The 26214-nt window shown below is 41.2% G+C and overlaps 1 protein-coding gene across 2 annotated transcripts in view; it reads left to right on the top strand.

Annotated features, from left to right (window-relative positions):
• LOC139570975 (pro-neuregulin-3, membrane-bound isoform-like) overlaps positions 1–26214 on the top strand; it is a 532592-nt gene that overhangs the window by 253081 nt on the left and 253297 nt on the right. The gene's annotated exons all lie outside the window — the stretch shown is intronic.

Raw genomic sequence — 26214 nt, 5'->3', positions numbered from 1 at the left:
TCACCTGGAGGTGATTCTTTCATGAAATGCCATTTTAAGAACCATCTTTGTGTGTCTTCTGTAAAACCTTTCAATTATTCATTCCTCAGGTCTTAACTCTGCCTAACCGTTTTCTTCTCTTTCTTTTTTCTCTCTTTCTCTTTTGTTTTCTGGGACTGTTTTCTTGGGCGGTGGCTTGCGTTGTGATGTCAATTCAACCTTCTCCGTGGCATTCTGCAGGTAAGTGTGTGCACATTACACTCATTTTTATAGAATAATTATTTATAGACTCAATTAAAATCGTACAGAGTGTTGCTAGGCCTCTGCTAAGACTTTGAATGAGATCTGACATTTCTCACACTTCTCATAGGGAGGAAACTGACATTTCACCATCGAGGACATAACCATTACATCGTGCTGACATGTTGGCCTGGCAAATCTATCACACTTTACAAAGCTTCTCTGACACTAAACTAGAACATTGTCTAGAGATACTAGAAATACTGTCAACAAGACTATGTGCATGTTGTTTCACTTTATTTTCTCATTGTTTTGTGAATACATACACAAGTTGTTCAAAGTTGTCAGAGATAAAGAGAATCCATAACAGAAACACAACTGCCATACAATATTGAGAACTTGTTTTGCGGTGTGAATGTCAAGATTAAGAAAACAGTGTAGACAAAGAATAGACAAGCACCTTTACCGGAGTCTATCTCATGGTGTGTGCCAACTGCTGTAGTATGATAAGGTAGGAGGTTACCCCGGTCTAACATGGCACTGTCTTGTCAGTAATTGCACTGGGTTTTAAACACCATTTAACATTCAGCTTGTCAGAGATATTTTGAGATATGTTGTTCTCTATTTCTTTCTCTTTTCATCAGCTTGATTTATCAAAAAACATAACTAAATTCCACCTTGAGATTCACTTTGATATGTTTACATAAGTCGCTGAAGGCCTCTTGAAGTGCAAGCTGATCTTGTTTCCCTCTCCCACCAGTCTCAATTCACATGGATCTTTCTCAAAAAGGAACAGAAGTATTCATGTCTGTCTTTGTGTGTGTAAGTGCCTGTGTGCATACAGTATGTGTGCGTGCGTGTGTGTCTGTGTGTGCAAGTGTGTCTGTGCGTGGGTTTGTGCATGTGTGTGTGTAATCCATTGAGATTAACTAAAAAGTTCACCCTGGTAGGAGGACATGAAGACTAGCTGACCCAATGGCCTTTTATCGCATCTCTTACTGGGTGACACCTTATTGATGAAGTCAATTTGGACCTAAACTCGATCTCCTCCTCCACACTCAGTGAAGTGAAAGAGGGATGGAAAGACACGCAAAGGAAACATGGAATGATTGGGACAGATATAGATTTAGGGATGTAAATAAACAAAGAGATATGGATTGATAAAAAATATCCATCTGACGTTGTTTGTGCTCGCAAGTCACAGGTATCTCTCTCTCTCTCTCTCTCTAAATTCATTTGGAGCCACCTTTCTTGTGGTATCCATGGGGGAATCATCAGTGGCTCCCTAATTAATCCACAATAATGGGTTAGTGAGCCATGTGCACACGGCTTGGTAATATAAATGAGACAGGGAGAGGTTAAAGAGCTGATAACACGTTAATGTACACCCCACTCATGTGCTATTTATTAATAGCTTCATAAATAGGGATCAAAACGCTGGTGTTGTCATTCAGAGTAAGGCCAGTCGTGCAACAACTACAAACAGGACAAAGGCAAAACGAGAGCACAAGACAAGCTAAGGAAGGGGCATGGAACATTTTGTTTTTGTCCTTGCAGGTTCTCATGTCTCACAGATTGCACTCACAATGGTCCATATGCCAGTGCATCACATGATCTATGACACTCAGGTAAGAGCGTATTGGGGGAATACCCACGGTCAGTGCCAAAAGGGCGCTCAACTGGGATCAAAAGAAAAACAGACCTATTTTCCCCACCTGTAATGCCTAACCTACACAGCGGGGTTGTCTTAAGAACCCTGACAACGGGGACCCAGAAAGTTTCTCAACTGACCAACAGCACAGGGAATTATATCTAATATCAAGGGAAGCATTTATTTTATTTTATTATTCAAGCCTTTATATTATTAAAGCCGAATCTACAGTGTTGTACTGATCCCAGTTGGTTTCCTCACACCAGGAATATAATTAGTGAGAGGAACTGTCTTATATTTGGTTGTCTTTCTCTCCCTCAGGCCCCCAGTCTGGCATGGGAATATTCAGTGTGACATGCTAACATGAGAAGAGAGAGACAAGTTCAGAGGAAGTAAATGTAAATATGAGCGGGAAATGGCTAAGAAATAGGAAAGGAGATGCAGAAACAGTATAGATGGATAAGAGTGAGGGAAGAAGAGAGAGTAGGGGAAATACAAATGGAAAGAAAGTAGAGGGATAAGAGGGAGGAGGAGAGGAGAAGAAACACTAATGCTGTGACTTTTAATCTGCACAGGGCCCAGTTGGGGCCAAGGGAGGCCAGAGGGGGAGCGATAAGAGCCCGGATAAGGTCTCCCTCAGCAGAGACATTGTGATCAGGTCTACAGTGCATTTGTAATGTATTCAGACCCCTTTACTTTTTCTACATTTTGTTATGTTACAGCCTTATTCTAAAATGTATTAAATACATTTTTGTCATTATCATACTACACACAATACCACATTATGACAAAGCGAAAACAGGTTTTTTATCTTAGCAAATTGTTAAAAAGAAAAACAGAAATACCTTATTTACATAAGTATTCAGACCCTTTGCTATGAGACTTGAAAATTGAGCTCAGGTGCATCCTGTTTCCATTGATCATCCTTGAGATGTTACTACAACTTGATTGAAGGCCACCTGTGGTGAATTCAATTAATTGGATATGATTTGGAAAGGCACACACCTGTCTATATACGGTCCCACAGTTGACCAAGCCATGAGGTCAAAGGAATTGTCTGTAGAGCTCCAAGAAAGGAATGTGTCGAGGCACAGATCTGGGGAAGGGTACCAAAACATTTCTGCAGAACACAATGAACATCTTTCTTAAATGGAATAAGTTTGGAACCACCAAGACTCTTCCTAGAGCTGGCCACCCCGGCCAAACTGAGAAATGGAGGGAGAAGAGCCTTGGTCAGGGAGGTGACCAAAAACCAGATGGTCACGCTGGCAGAGCTCCAGAGTTTCTGTGTGGAGATGGGAGAAACTTCCAGAAGGACAACCATCTCTCCAGCACTCCACCAAGCAGGCCTTTGTGATAGAGTGACCAGACAGAAGCCAATCATCAGTAAAAGGCACATGACTAGTCATGATCAAGGCAAAGATGAATGGCGCAAAGTACAGAGAGGTCCTTGATGAAAACATGCTCCAGAGCACTCAGGACCTTAGACTGGGACAAAGGTTCACCTTCCAACATAACAACAACCCTAAGCCCACAGCCAAGAAAACACAGAAGTGGCTTCGGGATAAGTCTATGAATGTCCTTGAGTGGCCCAGCCAGAGCCCAGACTTGAACCTGATCGAACATCTCTGGAGAGACCTGAAAATAGCTGTGCAGCAAAGCTTCCCATCCAACCTGGCAGAGCTTGAGAGGATCTGCAGAGATGAATGGGAGCAACTCCCCATATACAGGTTTGCCAAGCTTGTAGCGTCATACCCAAGAAGACTCGAGGCTGTAATCGCTGCCAAAGGTGCTTCAAAAAAGTACTCTGTAAAGGGTCTATATACTTATGTGCATTTTAGATTTTCTTTATACATGTGCAAAAATTTATAAAAAACAGTTTTTGCTTTGTCATTATGAGGTATTGTGTGTAGATTGATGAGGGAAAAAACTATTTAATCCATTTTAAAATAAGGCTGTAATGTAACAAAATGTGGAAAAAACTATGTGACTAGCCTCTCTGAGCTGCTTCTTTGGGCTGTCTTCCTCCATTTCCCATTCCCCCTCTCCCTCTCGGTAGAGGAGGCTGGGGCCAAATCGAGCAGTCACCGCCAAAGATGGATTGAAATGCTGGCACTCCCAGTCCCACTCCACTCTGAAGGCAACATTAATCTTCACTCTTTCAGATGAAAGTCTCCCCTCTCTCTCCCTCTTGCACTGTAGAACTGGATAGTTCTGTCTACTCAAACATTTTGAGGAAACCGAATACCCCCCAAAAAGTTAAGAAACGTAAATAGCTGAAGTGAGCAGTACTACCTTCATACGAGTACACAAATGCAGTTTTTTTTTAATAAGGTATACTTACATTTTCACTAAGCCATGCCTCCAATAATTTCCCAGTGTGCCCTTCCTTTTCGACTGAATTGTGGAGTTACCACCCATGACTGTATTTGTTAGTGACAGAGACATGGCTGTTGAATTCATTCATTTTCAGTCCTGTGGCCTTCACCAAGTGAGTTCCAAGGTGAATATTATCAATAAAATTGAAGCATTACATATTGTAACGGCTTTCTTCCTGGGGTGAAGGAGAGGACCAAAATGCAGCGCGGCTAGTGTTCAACATGATTTAATAAAGAATATATATGAACACTACAAACAACAAAACAAGAAATGTGAAAACCGAAACAGTCCTATCTGGTGCAGAACACAAAGACAGAAGACAACCACCCACAATCCCCAACACAAAACAAGCCACCTATATATGATTCTCAATCAGGGACAACGATTGACAGCTGCCTCTGATTGAGAACCATATTAGGCTGAACACAGAAACAGACAAACTAGACACACAACATAGAATGCCCACTCAGCTCACGTCCTGACCAACACTAAAACAAGCAACACACATAAGAACTATGGTCAGGACGTGACAGTACCCCCCTCCTGAGGTGCGGACTCCGAACGCACCTCTAAACCTCAAGGGGAGGGTCTGGGTGGGCATCTGTCCGTGGTGGCGGCTCCGGCGCAGGACGAGGACACCACTCCACCATTGTCTTTGTCCCCCTCCTTAGCGTCCTTTGAGTGGCGACCCTCGCCCCCGACCTTGACCTAGGAATCCTCACCAAGGTCCCCACATAATTGATGAGACAGCTCAGGACAGAGAGGTAGTGTCACGGTTTTCTTCCATAGGTGAAGGAGAGGACCAAAATGCAGCGCGGCTAGTGTTCAACATGTTTAATTAGACGAATAAACGGTAACACTAATACAAGTAACAAAATAACAAATGTGAAAACCGAGAAAGCCCTATCTGGTGCAGACAAAACACAGAGACAGGAAACAATCACCCACAAAATCCCAACACAAAACAAGCCACCTATATATGATTCTCAATCAGGGACAACGATTGACAGCTGCCTCTGATTGAGAACCATATTAGGCTGAACACAGAAACAGACAAACTAGACACACAACATAGAATGCCCACCCAGCTCACGTCCTGACCAACACTAAAACAAGCAACACACATAAGAAATATGGTCAGGACGTGACACATATATCATAAGGCCTTTTACAGTGGCCTGAAACTCATAGTACACAGGTCACATCGAGGTTACCATTATAGGTTGCAAAATTCTAGAATTCCCCCCCAAAATCCCCAGTAATTTTCCAAACTGTGAAACCTGGGAAATTGACCAGAATTTTGCAACCCTACCTGTTAATCACATTATGCTGGCTTGCAAAGTGATGTGTAAATCCTATTGCAATCTAGCCAGTGTTAGGCTATCAAACAGTTGACATTTGTATTCACCCGCAACATGCATTCATAATGCTTGCCAGTGTTAAAATCAGTGGGACTCTAAGCCATTTAAACTGGAACAACCATATCAGTGACAGGTGCAAACATTCAGTGATTGGATTAGTTTAGACAAAAAACATATCTTTGTGTAGCATAATGTGGAGTCAATCAATCTCTCAATGTACATGCAAAAAAACAGATACTAAAAATAATTCAATTATTTATCTTAGCTTTAAAAAAAATGTTGGTGTGACTTCTCATTTAGTTTTGAGTCAATACCACATACACATTTGAAGTAATAATGACTTTTAATTGATTTAGAGTACAACTTACTAGAAGTATTTGAGTTAAAAATGCCTTGAGGTTTACAGTGTGCTCCATCTCTTTCTTTAGCTCTATAAATATACCAACTCCCCTTTCCTCCACTCCTGATAGCGCAATCTGCAGTTGACCTCCACTGTGTGTGTGCTTGCATTCATGTGTGTTTGTGTTGGGGTGGTGAAGTGGGGATGTTGGTGCGAGGTCTGTGCTCAGGCTGGTGAGAGAAGTTGAAAGCTATCTTTTCTTAGAACTGGTCAGATCACCGAGAAAGTCTCCCTGATTATGAAAGTTCCTAAAAAAATGCAGTCAGCTTTATCCATCTCATCGAAAATAAAATATTGTCCTCTTTTCTTATCTGGTTTAACTGTTCTCCAGCCTTGTTTTATGGAGATATATCCTGCAATCAATTGATTCATAAAAAATACTTGTTCGGAAAGAATTGTGATATAATTGTATAGCCAGTGTCATGAGAGATGTTTATTTGGAAATACATTGCACATAAATCTATAAACACTGTATTTATCCTTAGTTCATCAGAGAAATATCTACCTCACCAAGACACACAGAATAGACAACCACAAAACTCTATCTATCCACAAAGTGGTTGATAATGAATCAAGTGCTAAAAATTATTCCTCCTTTTCAATCTCCTTCTTGGACTGAATAGCAGTAGGCTATTTAATATTCCCACCATGTTTCTTTCAAGCTCTGGATAATTTATGGAGTTCCATTTTCCTGCTCATACACCCCTTATTGTATTACAGTATCTGTACCCCAGGAAGGTAATATAAAGGCTACTTTGTAGTATTTTGGGATATTTTGATATTCCTCAGTCCACCCGGCATCCCTCTCCTTCCACTGCAGCCACAACGTCGACGTGGTTAGAGCTCCCAGAGATGGAAAAGGATCTAATTAGCCAACACTTGCTGCTTCTGCAGCAGAACAAGCTACAGTACCTGATTAAAATGTCCCACTTTATTAAAATAGTTAAGGAAGTCACTTTTACCCTTGGGTGACTGGGATTGCCAAGCGGAACCCCCTCCATCCCTCCCTCCCTCGCTACTCTGTTAACTTAAATGAATCTGATGAGAGACTAACTGAATGAGGGAAGCGGCAGTAGAGCATGACCGCTGCACACATCTCATTATAACCCCTGCACCAACCACCAAACCACAGGCCAGCTGAGGCCAGCACATACTTACATGCTGGAGGCACATGCAACAGCAAGCTTAAACCGTCATGACGCTGATGACCAGCCATCCATCCACCCGCTGAAAATGACATTTGTAGAATGAGCTTTCTGTGGTGAACTGTCTTCTATTCCCACACCTGCTTCTAGGATGTTTAGCTCTGGGGAATAGATAGAGATGAGCCAGCGAGGGTTGACACATTGGTTCAACACTGATGTAAGGCTAGTCTCTCAGATGCTATGAGGGCCATAACTATTCTTAAATCTCTGTGATATTCATAAGGGAGATATGTTGGTGACCAGAAGGTCAGTGAATGAATACCTGCTTAAAGTAGAGGAAGAGAAGGTCTATCTGTAATTAGCTAGTGAGGGATTGACAGGTGTGTATGTAGTGAGTAAGTATGTGAGTTGCTGGCTTGTCTCTGAGAGATTGGTGTTTGTATTATTACTGGCCGTAGACCATGAACACTTAGTGATCAGCTCATTTAACTGCTTGGATGAGTGACAGTGACAAGACACAGTAGTGGGTTTGTATGCAAGTGGTGACATCACTTACTCAGACAATGTGGTTTACAAAGACACATACACACTCCTACACCATGATTCAGTATATATGACTGTCTAGCTCTGAAACGTCCTGACTTGACAGTTGTCTTCAGCTTCATTCAAACTTGACCATTACTGTCATCTATCTAATGATGGAGGGATAACTGTAAGGCAAACAGTAGGCATAACAAAGGAAGTACATTTGGTCTAATCTTCATTCTTCAGTGTTTACTAGTTAGATAGCAAGCCTCATAGACCCTGTCTTGTGTGAAGGCTCATTACTGTACTATACATGCCCACATAAAAAATACTATAGTTTAATTCTGTAGTAAACTGTTGTATACTGTTGAATCCAATACTCCACGCTGTAGTATCCCTCGATAGTGTAGTGCTTACTATAGACATTTGTATTATACTGTAGAAAACTATACTACACACTGTACTATCCCTTGATCATGTGTAATACTTACTTTTGCATTTTGTAGTATACCGTAGAATACTATGCTACAGACTGTAGTATCCCTCGATCAAGTGGTGCTTACTTTAGAATTTTTAGATCGATTGGACTGCCAGCTAGCTTTACTGCTAACTTTGTCGATGCTCTTTTGATTTGAATGTGCTGTACTTGGGGAGTTCATGCCAGGGATTTCCTCTGATGTTCCACCTTGGCCGTGTAGTGCTTACTACTGTATTTACTTTTGTAGTATACTGTAGAATACTATACCCCACACTGTAGTATCACATGATTGATTGATTTTATATTACTATTTATGTGAAGAGAATTTTTCAAGAATATTAAAACAAAGTACAAAATCAATTGTGGTCCTAGATCAAACATCAAGGATGTTACAGCTAACCCACATGAAAAAAATACTATAGTATACTATGGTCTAAATACTGTAGTATTCACTGTAGTGTTTTTGCAGACTTTACTGTCGTATACTCTAGTGTTCACTGTAGTGTTTTTGCGGCTCTGACTGTAGTATACACTGTAGTGTTTTTGTGGGCATGACTGAAGTATACACTAGTATTTTTGCAGCCATGAATGTAGTATTCTGCAGTATTTACTGTAATGTTTTTGTGAATTTGACTGTAGTATACTGTAGTATTTAGTGTAGTGTTGCGGACATGACTGTAATATACTATACTCTTCACTGTAGTGTTTTTGCGGAATTTACTGTAGTATTGCACTGTAGTTGTTTTTTAGTCTCTCTGTCCCAGCGTTGATGCACCTGTACTGACCTCGCCTTCTGGATGGTAGTGGGGTAAACAGGCAGTGGCTTGGGTGGTTGTTGTCCTTGATGATATGTTTGGCCTTCCTGTGACATCGGGTGCTGTAGGTGTCCTGGAGGGTAGATAGTTTGCCACCGGTGATGCGTTGTGCAGACCACACCACCCTCTGGAGAGCCCTGCGCTTGTGGGCGGTGCAGTTGCAGTACCAGGTGGTGATACAGCCCAACAGGACGCTCTCAATTGTGCATCTGTAACACTTTGTGAGGGTTTTAGGTGTGAAGCCAAATTTCTTCAGCCTCCTGAGGTTGAAGAGGCGCTGTTGCGACTTCTTTGCCACACTGTCTGTGTGGGTGGACCATTTCAGTTTGTCAATGATATGTACGCCGAGGAACTTAAAACGTTCCACCTTCTCCACTGCTGTCCCGTTGATGTGGATAGGTGGGTACTCCCTCTGCTGTTTCCTAAATTCCACGATCATCTCCTTTGTTTTGTTGACGTTGAGTGAGATGTTATTTTCCTGACACCTCACTCCCAGAGCCGTAACCTCCTCCCTGTAGGCTGTCTCGTCATTGTTGGTAATCAAGCCTACCACTGTTGTGTCGTCTGCGAACTTGATGATTGAGTTGGAGTCATGCATGGACATGGGTGAACAGGGAGTACAGGAGGGGGCTGAGCACGCACCATTGTGGGGCCCCAATGATGAGGATCAGCGAAGGGGAGATGTTGTTCCTTACCTTCACCACCTGGGGGCGGATCATCAGGAAGTCCAGGACCCAGTTGCTCAGGGCTGGGTTCAGACCCAGGGCCTCGAGCTTAATGATGAGCTTGGAGGGTACTATGGTGTTGAATGCTGAGCTATAGGCAATGAACATTATTCATACATACGTATTCCTCTTGTCCAGATGGGATAGGGCAGTGTGCAGTGAGATGGCGATTGCATCGTCTGTGGACCTATTGGGACAGTAAGCAAATTGAAGTGGGTCTAGGGTGTCAGATAAGGTGGAGATGATATGATCCTTGACTAGTCTCTCAAAGCACTTCATGATCACAGAAGTGAGTGCAACGGGACGATAGTCATTTAGTTCAGTTACATTTGCGTTCTTGGGTACAGGAACAATGGTGGCCATCTTGAAGCATGTGGGGACAGCAGACTGGGATAGGGAGAGATTGAAAATGTCCAGCTGGTCTGTGCATGTTCTGTGGATGGCGTCTGTGCCAACAGCCTTGCGAGGGTTAACACGTTTAAATGTGTTACTCACGTCGACCATGGAGAAGGAGAGCCCACAGTCCTTGTTAGCTGGCTGCGTTGGTGGCACTGTGTTATCCTCAAGTGGGCAAAGACGTGTTTAGCTTTTCCGGGAGCAAGATGTCGGTGTCCGTGACGTGGCTGGTTTTCCTTTTGTAGTCCGTGATTGCCTGTAGTCCCAGCCACTTGGGAATTCCACAGTTCCCTCGCCCTTCATTTGGCAAATCTAACCATAACTCTATCCTCCTAATTCCTGCTTACCAGCAAAAACTAAAGCAGGACGTACCAGTAACTCGCCTAATAAGGAATTGGTCAGATGGCGCAGATGCTAAACTAAAGGACTGCTTTGCTAGCACAGACTGGAATATGTTCCGGGATACTTCCGATGGCATTGAGGAGTGCAGTCACTGGCGTCATCAATAAGTGCATTAATGACATCGTCCCGACAGTAACCGTACGTACATACCCCAACTAGAAGCTATGGATTACAAGCAACATCCACACTGAGTTAAAGGGTAGAGCTGCCGCTTTCAAGGAGCTTTTTTCTTTTTTCTAACCCGGACGCTTATAATAAATCCCGCTATGCACTGACGAACTATCAAACAGGGAAAGCATCAATATAGGACTAATATTGAATCGTACTACACTGGCTCTGACGCTCATCAGATGTGGCAGGGGTTTCAAACTATTACGGACTACAAAAGGAAGCACAGCCGCGAGCTGCCCAGTGACACGAGCCTACCAGATGAGCTAAATAACTTCTATGCTCACTTCGAGGCAAGCTACACTGAAGCATGCATGAGAGCATCAGCTGTTCCCAACGACTGTGTGATCACGCTCTCCGTAGCCGATGTGAGTAAGACCTTAAAACAGGTCAACATTCACAGCTAGACGGATTACCAGGACGTGTACTCCAAGCATGCGCTGGCAAGTGTGTCTTCACTGACATTTTCAACCATGTCCCTGACCGAGTCTGTAATACCAACATGTTTCAAGCAGACCTCCATAGTTCCTTTTCCCAAGAACACCAAGGTAACCTGCCTAAATGACAACCGCTCCATATCACTCTTTTTCTATTTTTATTTATTTATTTTTTACTTCACTTTATTTTAGAAAATACCTTTTAACACTTTTTTTTCTTAAAACTGAATTGTTGGTTAAGAGCTCTTAAGTAAGCATTTCACTGTAATGTCTTCACCTGTTGTATGTGGAGCTTGTGACAAATAAAAATGAACGTGATTTTAAAGGGTTGGTTTTGGATGCTCTGTGTGAGGCTCCCTTTTGAACACCTGGAGTCTGTGGATCTGATGATTGTCTCCTACAAAACCTTCTTGTGTGTGGCTTTGATCTCAGCTAAACACATTGGGGATCTCCGTGCCTTACAGCATTCCTTCACTCAATTCGCCCCTGACAACTCTAAGATGAAGTTGTGTCCTACTGCGGCCTTTGCTCCACAGGTAATTACTGTATTCTAACTTTGAGCTATTTCCCTTTTCACCTCCTCCATTTGCTTCTGAGAAGCAACTGCGATTGCATGCCCTCTGTCCAGTACAAGTTTTACGCACATACATTGAACGGATCTGGGATACCCGGTCGTGTGACCAGCTTGTCTGTTTTGCTAATCCAGCTTGCGGCAGGGCCCTCTCTAAGCAGCATCTCTCCCACTGGATTGTGGAGGCTATCTCTCTGGCATATAGTGGCAAGGGGGCAAGGGTTACCTAGTGGTGTACATGCCCACTCCACCAGGGGACTGGAAGTATCTTGGGCAAATTTTAAATGGTTGACTGTAGGGGATATTTGTGCTGCTGCGAGTTTGGCATCGCCACACATTTTGTGAGGTTTTATCACTTGGATGTCACTGCTCCCAGTGCTGAGACACTGCAGCGTGCAGTGTGCGCAATACCCAGACTATTGCATCTTATTGGGTGGAGGTCTGGGTGGTCTGCCATGGGCCATTTCATTTAGTATCCATTGGGGTTGGCTTGGGGCAGGATTCCAATTCCCCATAGTTGTGTTGTACTGAGAGTAATGACTGAAACGGAATGTAACATTATGACTATAACTACCTATCCCTGAAGGAGAGAAATTAGGTACAACACCTGTTTATCCCTGTGCCTCCAGGTTTTGGGCTTGGTGAAGGAATGAATTCGAGCCTCAGGTGCAAGGCAGGGCTTCCAGCGAAATATGGATTTCATTGGCATGTCAGGCGTGATTCTAGTTCTTCAATCGAGTGAGTGAAACTCCCCATAGTTGATTTGTACCTCGTTTCCCTTTCTCAGGGAACAGTAGTAATAGTCATAACGTTACATTTCAGATCATCATCTCCAATACATACAGTCACAATTCCTTTCCCGCCCAGAGTACATGGCGGCCATCACATAGTATCCACATGGGAATGTACCATTAGTGCTTAATGCAGCATTAGTCGAATGTGAGCTATCTACCTCTGAGGATCCCTGACAACCTTGTGAGGACCAGCAGTCTCAACACACTTGGCTGCTCTGAGTCTGTTCTGTCCTTTGAGGCTGACAGGAAGCATCCACCTACGCTTTGACTCCAGTCGTCGTGAGTGACAAAATCTCTCATGACACTCTCTAACTGCCCATGTTTTTCAGCTCATCTTCCCTCTCATCTTCTCCTACCCGTTTCAGTCCGGGGTTTCAGGCTGGTGTTAGTGTCACTGGTCCATAGAGGGATGAACAGAGGCCCAGTGATACTATCGCAGTAGTTCTACCCATGTAGTTTATTTTCTTGGAGTTAATAGTTCTATATTTTTCCTGTCAGTCTTCTGCTCTCTGTAATAAAGCTGTCTATGTGCTCAGTGAGTTAGTGAGTGACTCAGCCCCCCCCCCCTCCCAGTATTAGTTGATGGACAATTTTAGCTTGACAGTTTCTGCTTGTACAATTGTAGAATGGGGTCCAGGGAGATTGTGTGTTACACCACTTCTAAATCCACTAATCTGGGACACAGAATAAATACACCGGATAGGTTAAATAATTGTTTTCATCCTGGCCTCCAAAGTATACACTCTCACACATGTTCAAGACAACAATGCTCCACAACTATGGGGAATTTAAGCATCAATTAGAAATTAAAGCCATGTCGCAGCCATCCAAAGGGACCAATTTTGTTAAATTGATTTGTTCCGCATGGATTTTGAAATATTTACAGTTTATTTCTGAAAACAGGTGATTCATCACTGCAGAACTGTATATGGCATTGTTAATACATTAATACGATATATTATTATTAAGCTCTGCGATGAAAGAAGGCAAGGTAAAAAATAGTACTACAATACAATTTCTGGCTATTGAACCAAAGAATACAGCACGATTGAATAAATGTAAATGGTTTTAACAAAATTGAATTTCAACACAGTCTGAGGATGTGCAACCTCAGCTAACACATCATGTTTCCTTTCACTGTCAGAATGGAAAACGCTGTATGAGTATTTCTAAGCCCCAACTTAGCGTCCAGTTTAATTGGGTATACAACTGGTAATTTGTTTTTATGGGGCAAGCTTCGCTAGAGGCCTTGATGTCTCCAACACACATTTGTACTAGAACTGCTTTTATTTTTAGTATGTTGTTCAGGGACAGGATATTGAATTGACAGGCAGAATATAAAATGTACAGACTCTATTCATGTCAGCAATGAGACTATGTAATACATTTATGAATGATCTCTCCACATGGCAAAATCATCATCATATAATACAACATGCTATCAGTGCGTTAGCGCCATTCATTCATTCATTCTTAATGGCACCATTACTAAGATAGACCATGCTAACAATGTCTTATATACTTTCAGTCATTTCAAATGACCACGCTGCTAAAACCAACCTTGCTAAGGTCGCGGTAATAATGATGATGAATGCAGTGTGGTAATCTGAATCGATTTCAACGGGTTGTTGTTCATGTGCTATAAAACAATCTGCCTGGCTGAACCGTGGCTCAATCATGCCCATTGAAACTATTAGCTCCTCACTAGCACGTTGAGTGTTGAGGTCCATTTACCGAGGAGGGATAGTTGTCATTGATGCTATTCACTTGAGCGGTGAGATTTCTATTCTTAAATGGCTCTCTGGTGGCCATGTGTAATTCTCAGCAGTGTCTAGGTCAGTCTGCCTTCATGCTTGGATGGTGGTAAGGAATATGTTGTGATGTGTTTACATTAGGCTGTGTCTATATATAAACATATGTTTGTAAGCATCAATGCCTATACATGCCCTTCCACGCTAATCAGCTCTGTACATGGACTGACAGGATCTGACGACTTTGATAGTGCAGTCAAATGAAAGGATGTTGTCCATGTTGATTTCTTTACAGAGCAATTCTATGCAAAAGGTATTACTGATGATTGAATGGCCAGTGATGTCGTTACATGACAGATGTGTTGTACTTTATCTAAGTAGAGCACTGTATATACAGTGGGGAGAACAAGTATTTGATACACTGCCGATTTTGCAAGTTTTCCTACTTACAAAGCATGTAGAGGTCTGTAATTTTTATCATAGGTACACTTCAACTGTGAGAGACGGAATCTAAAACAAAAATCCAGAAAATCACATTGTATAATTTTTAAGTAATTAATTTGCATTTTATTGCATGACATAAGTATTTGATCACCTACCAACCAGTAAGAATTCCGGCTCTCACAGACCTGTTTTCTTTAAGAAGCCCTCCTGTTCTCCACTCATTACCTGTATTAACTGCACCTGTTTGAACTCGTTACCTGTATAAAAGACACCTGTCCACACACTCAATCAAACAGACGCCAACCTCTCCACAATGGCCAAGACCAGAGAGCTGTGTAAGGACATCAGGGATAAAATTGTAGACCTGCACAAGGCTGGGATGGGCTACAGGACAATAGGCAAGCAGCTTGGTGAGAAGGCAACAACTGTTGGCGCAATTATTAGAAAATGGAAGAAGTTCAAGATGACGGTCAATCACCCTCGGTCTGGGGCTCCATGCAAGATCTCACCTCGTGGGGCATCAATGATCATAAGGAAGGTGAGGGATCAGCCCAGAACTACATGGCAGGACCTGCTCAATGACCTGAAAGAGCTGGGACCACAGTCTCAAAGAAAACCATTAGTAACACACTACGCCGTCATGGATTAAAATCCTGCAAGGACCCCCTGCTCAAGCCAGCGCATGTCCAGGCCCGTCTGAAGTTTGCCAATGACCATCTGGATGATCCAGAGGAGGAATGGGAGAAGGTCATGTGGTCTGATGAGACAAAAATAGAGCTTTTTGGTCTAAACTCCACTCGCCGTGTTTGGAGGAAGAAGAAGGATGAGTACAACCCAAGAACACCATCCCAACCGTGAAGCATGGAGGTGGAAACATCATTCTTTGGGGATGCTTTTCTGCAAAGGGGACAGGACGACTGCACCGTATTGAGGGGAGGATGGATGGGGCCATGTATCGCGAGATCTTGGCCAACAACCTCCTTCCCTCAGTAAGAACATTGAAGATGGGTCGTGGCTGGGTCTTCCAGCATGACAACAACCCGAAACACACAGCCAGGGCAACTAAGGAGTGGCTCCGTAAGAAACATCTCAAGGTCCTGGAGTGGCCTAGCCAGTCTCCAGACCTGAACCCAATAGAAAATCTTTGGAGGGAGCTGAAAGTCCGTATTGCCCAGCGCCAGCACCGAAACCTGAAGGATCTGGAGAAGGTCTGTATGGAGGAGTGGGCCAAAATCCCTGCTGCAGTGTGTGCAAACCTGGTCAAGAACTACAGGAAACGTTTGATCTGTGTATTTGCAAACAGAGGTTTCTGTACCAAATATTAAGATCTGCTTTTCTGATGTATCAAATACTTATGTCATGCAATAAAATGCAAATTAATTACTTACAAATTATACAATGTGATTTTCTGGATTTTTGTTTTAGATTCCGTCTCTCACAGTTGAAGTGTACCTATGATAAAAATTACAGACCTCTACATGCGTTGTAAGTAGGAAAACCTGCAAAATCGGCAGTGTATCAAATACTTGTTCTCCCCACTGTATCTAACCATGAAACTTTTGTGTCCCCTTCCATTCCGAATATCCTAATTCTCAAGTGCTGAATCGGCTTGTTCACACAGAGGCAGGGTCCATAGTGCTGAAATAGTGCACTTTGTTAGGTACTCTGTCCATGGTGCTTAAACGCAGCACTGTGTTAGGGGAGCGGTCCATGAAGCTGAAATGCTGCATTATATTAGTGACGCTATCCATGATGCTGAAACATCTCATTTTTTCTTTTTGATACCATTCATTACTTTCACAGTAAAAAATAATATACTTTATTTTACTTCACAAGCTGGAGTACACTTTTGATATTCAGTAGCTTCCTCAATATGATAGAGAAGGAACAGAGGAAGTGAATGAATGGAAGCGTGGGTCTCGCTTTAAATGACGTGCAGCTTATAAAGGCTTCATAAATGTGGTATAACTGTGTGACATAACCACCCATGTCAAATATGACATAAACCTGTGCTATAGAAAGGGTGGCATAAGCACTGCTTAGTAAAGGCCATATAAATCATATTAAATTGAGGCTTCACAAAGCATTTATAACCCATGCATCTTGGTAGAGCATTGCAATGGCAGGATATTGGGACCACCCATACGTAAAAATGTATTCACTCATGACTGTAAGTCATTTTGGATAAAAGTATCTGCTAAATTGTATATATTATATTTCACTAAAACATTTCTAGGATGTCCCAACCTCTTTCCCCTTTGGGTGCATAGTCAATATCGGACCTGACCTCAAATCAAATCAAATGTATTTATATAGCCCTTCTTACATCAGCTGATATCTCAAAGTGCTGTACAGAAACCCAGCCTAAAACCCCAAACAGCAAGCAATGCAGGTGTAGAAGCACGGTGGCTAGGATAAACTCCCTAGAAAGGCCAAAACCTAGGAAGAAACCTTGAGGGGTGGCCAGTCCTCTTCTGGCTGTGCCAGGTGGAGATTATAACAGAACATGGCCAAGATGTTCAAATGTTCATAAATGACTAGCATGGTCAAATAATAATAATCACAGTAGTTGTCCAGGGTGCAACAAGTGGGCCAGACTACACTCAATCATATGACCCACTGAAGAGATGAGTCTTCAGTAAAGACTTAAAGGTTGAGATCGAGTCTGCGTCTCTCACATGGATAGGCAGACCATTCCATAAAAATTGAGCTCTATAGGAGAAAGCCCCGCCTCCAGCTGTTTGCTTAGAAATTCTAGGGACAATTAGGAGGCCTGCGTCTTGTGACCGTAGCGTACGTGTAGGTATGTACGGCAGGACCAAATCGGAAAGATAGGTAGGAGCAAGCCCATGTAACGCTTTGTAGGTTAGCAGTAAAACCTTGTAATCAGCCCTTGCCTTAACAGGAAGCCAGTGTAGGGAGGCTAGCACTGGAGTAATATGATTTTAAAAAAATGGTTTTGGTTCTAGTCAGGATTCTAGCAGCCGTATTTAGCACTAACTGAAGTTTATTTAGTAGAGCATTGCAATAGTGTCACCTAGAAGTAACAAAAGCATGGATTAATTTCCCCCAAAACTTCCATGCAGGATGACACAAACTCTAAAATCTGTTTAAATTATTTGCCTGCTTGTTTTTTCTGGGTTTTGTTTTTCCAGGTTTCGGATTTCCCCCATTTCTTTCTGGTGTTCCCCATGTTTTACATAGAAAAACAACTAAATTGTATTTTCTGTGTTCACAACAATACTTAAACCACAACAGGGGATGAATTTTGAGGTCTGGGAAAGTGTAGTTGCCATTTAATTCAGTGAGCATATCCTGTACTGTTATTTGGTTAGCGGGCTTTCGGTAGTGTAGTAATTTGGCCGCAGATGGAATGGGTGGAGTGAAATGCCAGCAAAATTATTCAGAGCCCCATGAAATAACACCATATTTACATTTTACAGACCCTACTGAGTATTCCCTACAATACGTTTACCACGGCACCCAGAATATTTCTTGCTCTTTGCCAATACAGTGGCAAGAAAAAGTATGTGAACCCTTTGGAATTACCTGGATTTCTGCATAAATTTGTCATCAAATTTGATCTGATCTTCATCAACTTCAAAACAATAAACAAACATAGTGTGCTTAAACTAATGACACACAAATTATTGTATTTTTCTTGTCTATATTAAATACATAATTTAAACATTCACAGTGTAAGTTGGAAAAAGTATGTGAAACCCTAGGCTAATGACTTCTCCAAAAGCTAATTGGAGCGAGGAGTCAGCTAATCTGGAGTCCAATCAATGAGACGAGATTGGAGCCCTATAAATAACACTCACAAAATTTGAGTTTACTATTCACAAGAAGCATTGCCTGATGTGAACCATGCCTCGAACAAAAGAGATCTCAGAAGACCTATGATTAAGAATTGTTGAGTTGCATAAAGCTGGAAAGGGTTACAAAAAGTATCTCTAAAAGGAATGATGTGCATCAATCCATGGTAAAACAAATTGTCTATAGTTCAGCACTGTTGCTACTCTCCCTACGAGTGGCCGTCCTGCAAAGATGACTGCAAGAGTACATCGCAGAATGCTCAATGAGGTTAACAAGAATCCTAGAGTGTCAGCTAAAGACTTGCAGAAATCTCTGGAACATGCTAACGTCTCTGTTGACGAGTCTACGATACGTAAAACATTAAACAAGAATGGTGCTCATGGGATGACACCACGGAAGAAGTCACTACTGTCCAAAAAACCCATTGCTGCACATCTGAAGTTTGCAATAGTGCACCTGGATGTTCCAAATAGCTACTGGCAAAATATTCTGTGGACAGATGAAACTACAGTTGAGTTGTTTGGAAGGAACTCACAGCACACCAACATCAAAACCTCATCCCAAATGTAAAGTATCGTGGAGGGAGCATCATGGTTTGGGGCTGCTTTGCTGCCTCAGGGCCTGGACAGCTTGCTACCATCGACGGAAAAATGAATTCCCAAGTTTATCAAGATATTTTGCAGGAGAATGTTAGGCTATCTGTCCGCCAATTGAAGTTCAACAGAAGTTGGGTGATGCAACAGGACAATGACCCAAAACAAATAAGTAAATCAACAACAGAATGGCTTCAACAGAAGAAAATACGCCCTCTAGAGTGGCGCAGTCAGAGTCCTGACTTCAACCCGATTGATATGATGTGGCATGACCTCAAGAGAGCAGTTCACACCAAACATCCCAAGAATACTGCTGAACTGAAATAGTTTTGTAAAGAGGATTGGTCCTAAATTACTCCTGACTGTTGTGCTGGTCTGATCTGTAACTACAGAAAATGTTTGGTTGAAGTTATTGCTGCCAAAGGAGGGTCAACCATTTATTAAATCCAAGGGATCACATAATTTTTCCAACCTGCACTGTGAATGTTTACACAATGTGTTCAATAAACACATGACAACGTATAATTATTTGTGTGTTATTAGTTTAACCAGACTGTGTTTGTCTATTGTTGTGACCTAGATGAAGAACATATCAAATTTGATGACCAATTTATGCAGAAATCCTGTTTTTTTCTAAAGGGTTCACATACTTTTTCTTGCCACTGTATTCCATATACAGTGATTCACATTGGGGCCATGCATTTGACCTTGGAACATGTTTTAAAACACACATAATGCAAATGTCAGTTTAATATGAACAAACAAGAATCATTGTTAATGTTTAGACAATGATTTTGAATGGTTATTGACACTTTTCTAATATTATGTGGGGGATTTTTATTTTGAACATTTCCCGAAAAATTCCGTGACCCAGAATTACTTTTTTAGTGTTGCTGACGAGACGCTGATCATGTTCGCAAACTAAATGCCCCACTTGTGCTGCCACTGGACAACGAAAAACAAGTAAGTTACCTTTATTTATTTGAATTTAAATGAGTTTTTAGCAGTTAAGTGTTGAGTTAGATTACATAATGTAGCTACCTCAATTGTTACTTAAAATAATTTTGGTGACTTCACAGCAATTGCTAGCTAGCCAAACTTTTGCAAGCTAGCAGGCTCAGCTAATTCCAAATCCCGCTAGATACAGCCATGTCTCATAATCACGTCATGAAATTTGTAAACGAAAGAGGAATATAATAATATGAATTTAATGGAGTTTCCCATTTCCCCATTTAGAGTTTCTGGCGCAGATTGTGTGACAAAGAAATTTCCTAACAGTCCTGCTAACTTTCTTTGTTGTGACTTTTAAGCTTGGAACCAACATGCAGTACCTCCAGCAAGAAGAGAGGAAATAACTATTTGTCCGCAAGCTCAGGGACAATCTACACTATTCACAGCCTTGTGTTAATGCTCAATGTAATTGCATTACGGGACTTTTTGAAACGTCATGTATTGTTTTAAAATGTACAAATATTATGAATGTATGGTTTTAACATGTCTTTAAAACTTCTTATGGCTGCAATCCCGTTAACGGGATCGATATGACAACAGCCAGTGAAAGTGCAGGGCGCCAAATTCAGAACAACAGAAATCTCATAATTAAAATTCCTCAAGCATACAAGTATTTCACGCCATTTTAAAGATACACTTCTTGTTAATCCCACCACAGTGTCCGATTTCAAAAAGGCTTTACAGTGAAAGCACCACAAACGATTATTTTAGGTCACCGCAAAATCACAGAAAAACACAGCCATTTTTCCAGCCAAAGAGAGGAGTCACAAAAAGCAGAAATAGAGATAAAATGAATCACTAACCTTTGATGATCTTCATCAGATGACACTCATTGGATTTCATGTTACACAATACATATATGTTTTGTTCGATAAAGTTCATATTTATATCCAAAAACCTCAGTTTACATTGGCGCCATGTTCAGAAATGCCTCCAAAATATCCAGAGAAATTGCAGAGCCACGTCAAATAACATAAATACTCATCATAAACTTTGATGAAAGATACATGTTTTACATAGAATTCAAGATGCACTTGTTCTACTTGGTCACAATCCCGGATCTGGGAGCACCCTCATCAGTAAAAATGCTGACTAGCATAGCCTAGCATAGCGCCACAAGTAAATACTAGCATCTAAATATCATGAAATCACAAGTCCAAGACACCAGATGAAAGATACACATCTTGTGAATCCAGCCATCATTTCCGATTTTTAAAATGTTTTACAGCGAAAACACAATATGTATTTCTATTAGCTAACCACGATAGCAAAAGACTCAACCGCATATTTTCACCATTTCTTTACCGCATAGGTAGCTATCACAAATTCGACCAAATAAAGATATAAATAGTCACTAACCAAGAAACAACTTCATCAGATGACAGTCTTATAACATATTTATTGTATAGCATATGTTTTGTTCGAAAAATGTGCATATTTCAGGTATAAATCATAGTTTTACATTGCAGCCACATCACAAATCTCACCAAAGCAGCTAGAATAACTACAGAGACCAACGTGAAATACCTAAATACTCATCATAAAACATTTATGGAAAATACATGGTGTACAGCAAATGAAAGACAAACATCTTGTGAATCCAGCCAATATTTCAGATGTTTTATTTTTTTACAGCGAAAACACAATATAGCATTATATTAGCTTACTACAATAGCCTACCACACAACTGCATTCATTCAACGCAACGTTAGCGATAGCAAATAAACCAGCAAAAGACATACATTATTTCACTAACCTTCACAAACTTCATCAGATGACAGTCCTATAACATCATATTACACAATACATATATGGTTTGTTCGAAAATGTGCATATTTAGCGGCACAAATCGTGGTTTTACAATGTGAATACGTAGTCAAAATGCAGAAATATTGTCCGGAGAAATCAAATCTTGGAGAGGCACCTAATCTAATCAAATAACTAATCATAAACTTTACTAAAAAATACATGTTGGACAGCAAATTAAAGATACACTAGTTCTTAATGCAACCGCTGTGTTAGATTTTTTTTAAATAACTTTAGTACGACATACAGCTTACGTTATAGCGAGACAGCGCCCAAAATCAGGGCGGAATATACGTCTAAACATTTGACAGAAATACGAAATAACATCATAAATGGTTCCTACTATTTGATGAGCTTCCATCAGAATCTTGTACAAGGTGTCCTTTGTCCAGAATAATCGTTCTTCGGTTGTAGAATGTCGTCTTCATCTGTCGAAATAGCTAACAAAGCTAGCCATGTGGCGCAGGAGTGTCCAACTCACCATAACGCAAAACAAAGAAAATACCGAAAATCGCAATAAACTGATATAAACTGATATAAGTCGGTTTAAAATAACTAGTTTATGATGTTAACACATATATCAAATAAAATCAGAGCCGGAGATATCTAACGTCTATAACGAAAGCTTTTCAGAACGCAATCCAGAGGTCCTTCTCGCATCAAGCTGAACGGTGAAAAGACTGGTCTCGTCATTCCAAGAGGTCTTATTCGGCCTACACCCCATTCCACCTCTCACTGTCTATTGACATCTAGTGGAAGGCGAATGCAGTGCATGTAGACCCATAGATTTCATGCAAATTAATAGGATTGCCCTGGAACAGAGCCCCCGATTTCAGATTTTTCAGTTCCTGACAGGAAGTTTGCTGCAAAATGAGTTCTGTTTTAGTCACAGATATAATTCAAACGGTTTTAGAAACTAGAGAGTGTTTTCTATCCAATAGTAATAATAATATGCATATTGTACGAGCAAGAATTGAGTACGAGGCAGTTTAATTTGGGAACGATTTTTTACAAAGTGAAAACAGCGCCCCCCTATTGAGAAAAGGTTTTAATGCAACCGCTGTGTCAGATTTCAAAAAGCTTTACGGCAAAAGCACAATATTCAATAATCTGAGAACAGCGTTCAGCCACAAAAGGAAGCCATACAGTTACCCGCCAAATTGTGCAGTCAACAAAACTAATAAATAGCATTATAAATCTTCACTTACCTTTGCTGATCTTCGTCAGAATGCACTCCCAGGACTCCCACTTCCACAAGAAATGTTTGTTTTGTTCGGTAATGTCCATCATTTATGTCCAAATAGCTATTTTTGTTAGCGTGTTTGGTAAACAAATCCAAAGTCAGGAAGCGCGTACACTAAAAGCAGACGAAATGTCAAAAAGTTCCGTAACAGTCAGTATAAACATGTCAAACGATGTACTGAATCAATCTTTAGGATGTTTTTAACATAAATCTTCAATAACGTTCCAACCGGAGAATTCCATTGACTTCAGATGTGCGATGGAACAGAGCTCCCTCTCATGTGAACGCGCATGGTCAGAGCATGGTCAGCTCATGGTAGACCTGACTCATTCCTGTCTCCTTCAGCCCCACTTCACAGTAGAGGCACAGACAAGGTTCTACAAACTGTTGACATCTAGTGGAAGCCGTAGGAAGTGCAAACTGATCCATATCCCACTGTGTATTCGATAGGCGATGAGTTGAAAATCGACCAACCTCAGATTTCCCACTTCCTGTTTGGATTTCTTCTCAGGTTTTTGCCTGCCATATGAGTTCTGTTATACTCACATACATCATTCAAACAGTTTTAGAAACTTCAGTGTTTTCTATCCAATACTAATAATAATATGCATATATTAGCAACTGGGACTGAGGAGCAGGCAGTTTACTCTGGGCACCTCTGGGCACCTTTCATCCAAGCTACTCAATACTGCCCCTGCAGCCATAAGAAGTTAATGTTTATTTGTTTTAGCGGTTAGTGATAATTCCCTAAGTATTAATACATTTGTGTTTACATGATTAATACGCCTTTTTGTATGTGTTATGAATGACCAAAGGTATCTGACTTTATAGAATGTACAGCATCACATGATATAAGGCATTTATGTATGTGTTATGAATGACCAAAGGGGCTGACTTTATAGTAGGGTCAGCCTCATGTGATACAAGGCATTTATGTATGTCTTATAAATGACCAAAGGGGTCTGACTTTAAGTACACAGTCATGCGATATAGAGTCTTTATGGATGTGTTATGAATGACCGAAGGTGTCTCACATCAAACTAAGTATTACAGGACACTACATAAAGTGTCAATAAATAGGTTATTAACGTTCTGCTGATTTATGACGGTTCTCTCATGATCCACAGGTTACTGTAGGGTGTGAGATGTATTTAAATGGGTTGATGGACTGCAAAGCTTGCATTTGTGTGTGTGTGTGTGTGTGTGTGTGTGTGTGTGTGTGTGTGTGTGTGTGTGTGTGTGTGTGTGTGTGTGTGTGTGTGTGTGTGTGTGTGTGTGTGTGTGTGTCAGAACCAAGATGATTTGGAATAGTCCAACCTGAGACCACTGCACCAGATATTCCTCTTCTGATCCGATGTTGGAGACCAAGACTTGATTGCAACCTGTTACAATGGTGCCAACATTTTGTGGCTGATCTTTCACCGGGGGAGTGGGTGAATGTGTCAAAGACCCGACTGAGTCCAGCATTGTGCGGTATGGCTCGCTTTTGTTGTGTGCATATTCATGTACTGAGGAACATGTAACTTGGTTCCATTATAAGGAAACATTACATTAATTTTGGTTGGGGGCTTTCAGTAAGTAATGTTTCAGATAGACAATGTAATGTCGACCCCAAGCTATTGCACAAAGCACACATAAGCCTGGGATATCAACCATTCAAAGTTGACCTTAGTGGGAGTGACCTTACCGAGTAAAGTATTGGTCATCGTCACTACTTAACACAGTAAAAAAGTCATAATTATTGCTAAACCATGCCCATTTACACAATTGATCTTCCTAAAACTAGATTTTAAACCTAACCTTAACTAATGAAGGCCAAGTTTGATGTGTTGGTCCACCAGACCTTACGCGCAAGTGTAAGGGATTGAGATTAGGTGTAATGTGACTAACATGACATCACTTTAGAGCATAAACCATCCTTCAGCACAACATGTCACCCTTTATAGAGCACATACTGTCACGCCCTGACCTTAGAGATCCTTTTTATGTCTCTATTTTGGTTGGTCAGGGCGTGAGTTGGGGTGGGCATTCTATGTCTGGTGTTCTATGTTGTTCTATGTTTTGTTTTCTATGTGTTTGGCCTGGTATGGTTCCCTATCAGAGGCAACTGTCTATCGTTGTCTCTGATTGAGAACCATACTTAGGTAGCCTGTTCCCACCTGTGTTTGTGGGTAGTTGTTTTCTGTTTAGTGTGTGTCGTCACCTTACAGAACTGTTCGTTTGTCGTCTTTTGGTGTTTTGTTCAGTGTTCAGTTTATTGATTAACGTATGAACACTTACCACGCTGCACCTTGGTCCTCTTCTCCTTCTCCCAACGACGTTCGTTACACATATTTATGTCATATTTGACATAGTGGGTTATTTCACATTTGACATTGGTGATTATGTCACACAGTTCTGCCACATTTATGAACCCTTTATAAAGCATGACATACAGTTATAGACGCTTTGTAACACATGTATGTAGTGCTTATTAGGGCATTATGAAGGCTTTATGAAGCCTTTATAAGCTGAACCTCATTTAAAGCAGGACTGAATAATAATTGTATGCACCTGTAAACCAGTGGGTGGTACATCACTTTAAATAAACCGTAGATTAACCACCTTAATCAACACACCTATGGAAATATATGAAAAGAAATGGGTGGTGGGACCAAGATAACACAAAGAGTGGGAGACATGGAAGATAAGACTGTGTATGTGTGTTAGCGGGTTTTCACGGTCCATTACTTGTGAGACAGTGGAGCTTTAGGGAGCGTGACTATTCAGGGAATTCTGCAACAGTACCAGCCCCTAAGTCCCAGCAGATGCAATTAAAAACACAAACCACTATCTTCCCCAACCGCCCCCAAAGGTTACCATAACGATAACAAGCATAATGATGAGGATGATAAGGGGAATAATAAGCTTCTGTTGTACTTTTCCTTATGGTATCGTCTACTCCTCTGCTACATTACAAAGTGGTGGAATTCAGTTATCATGAAAGGATCGATTGGAGATATAAATGTCATATAAATGTCAGCGTATCAACTCAGTAAATCAAGCAACTTCCTCTAATCAAGTCCTCCGGCTTCCTGTGTG

The sequence above is a fragment of the Salvelinus alpinus genome, chromosome 3, assembly GCF_045679555.1.
Source record: "Salvelinus alpinus chromosome 3, SLU_Salpinus.1, whole genome shotgun sequence".
NCBI lineage: Eukaryota > Metazoa > Chordata > Actinopteri > Salmoniformes > Salmonidae > Salvelinus > Salvelinus alpinus.
The sequence above is the reverse complement of the archived record's forward strand: the minus strand, read 5'-3'. Positions and strand labels throughout refer to the sequence as shown.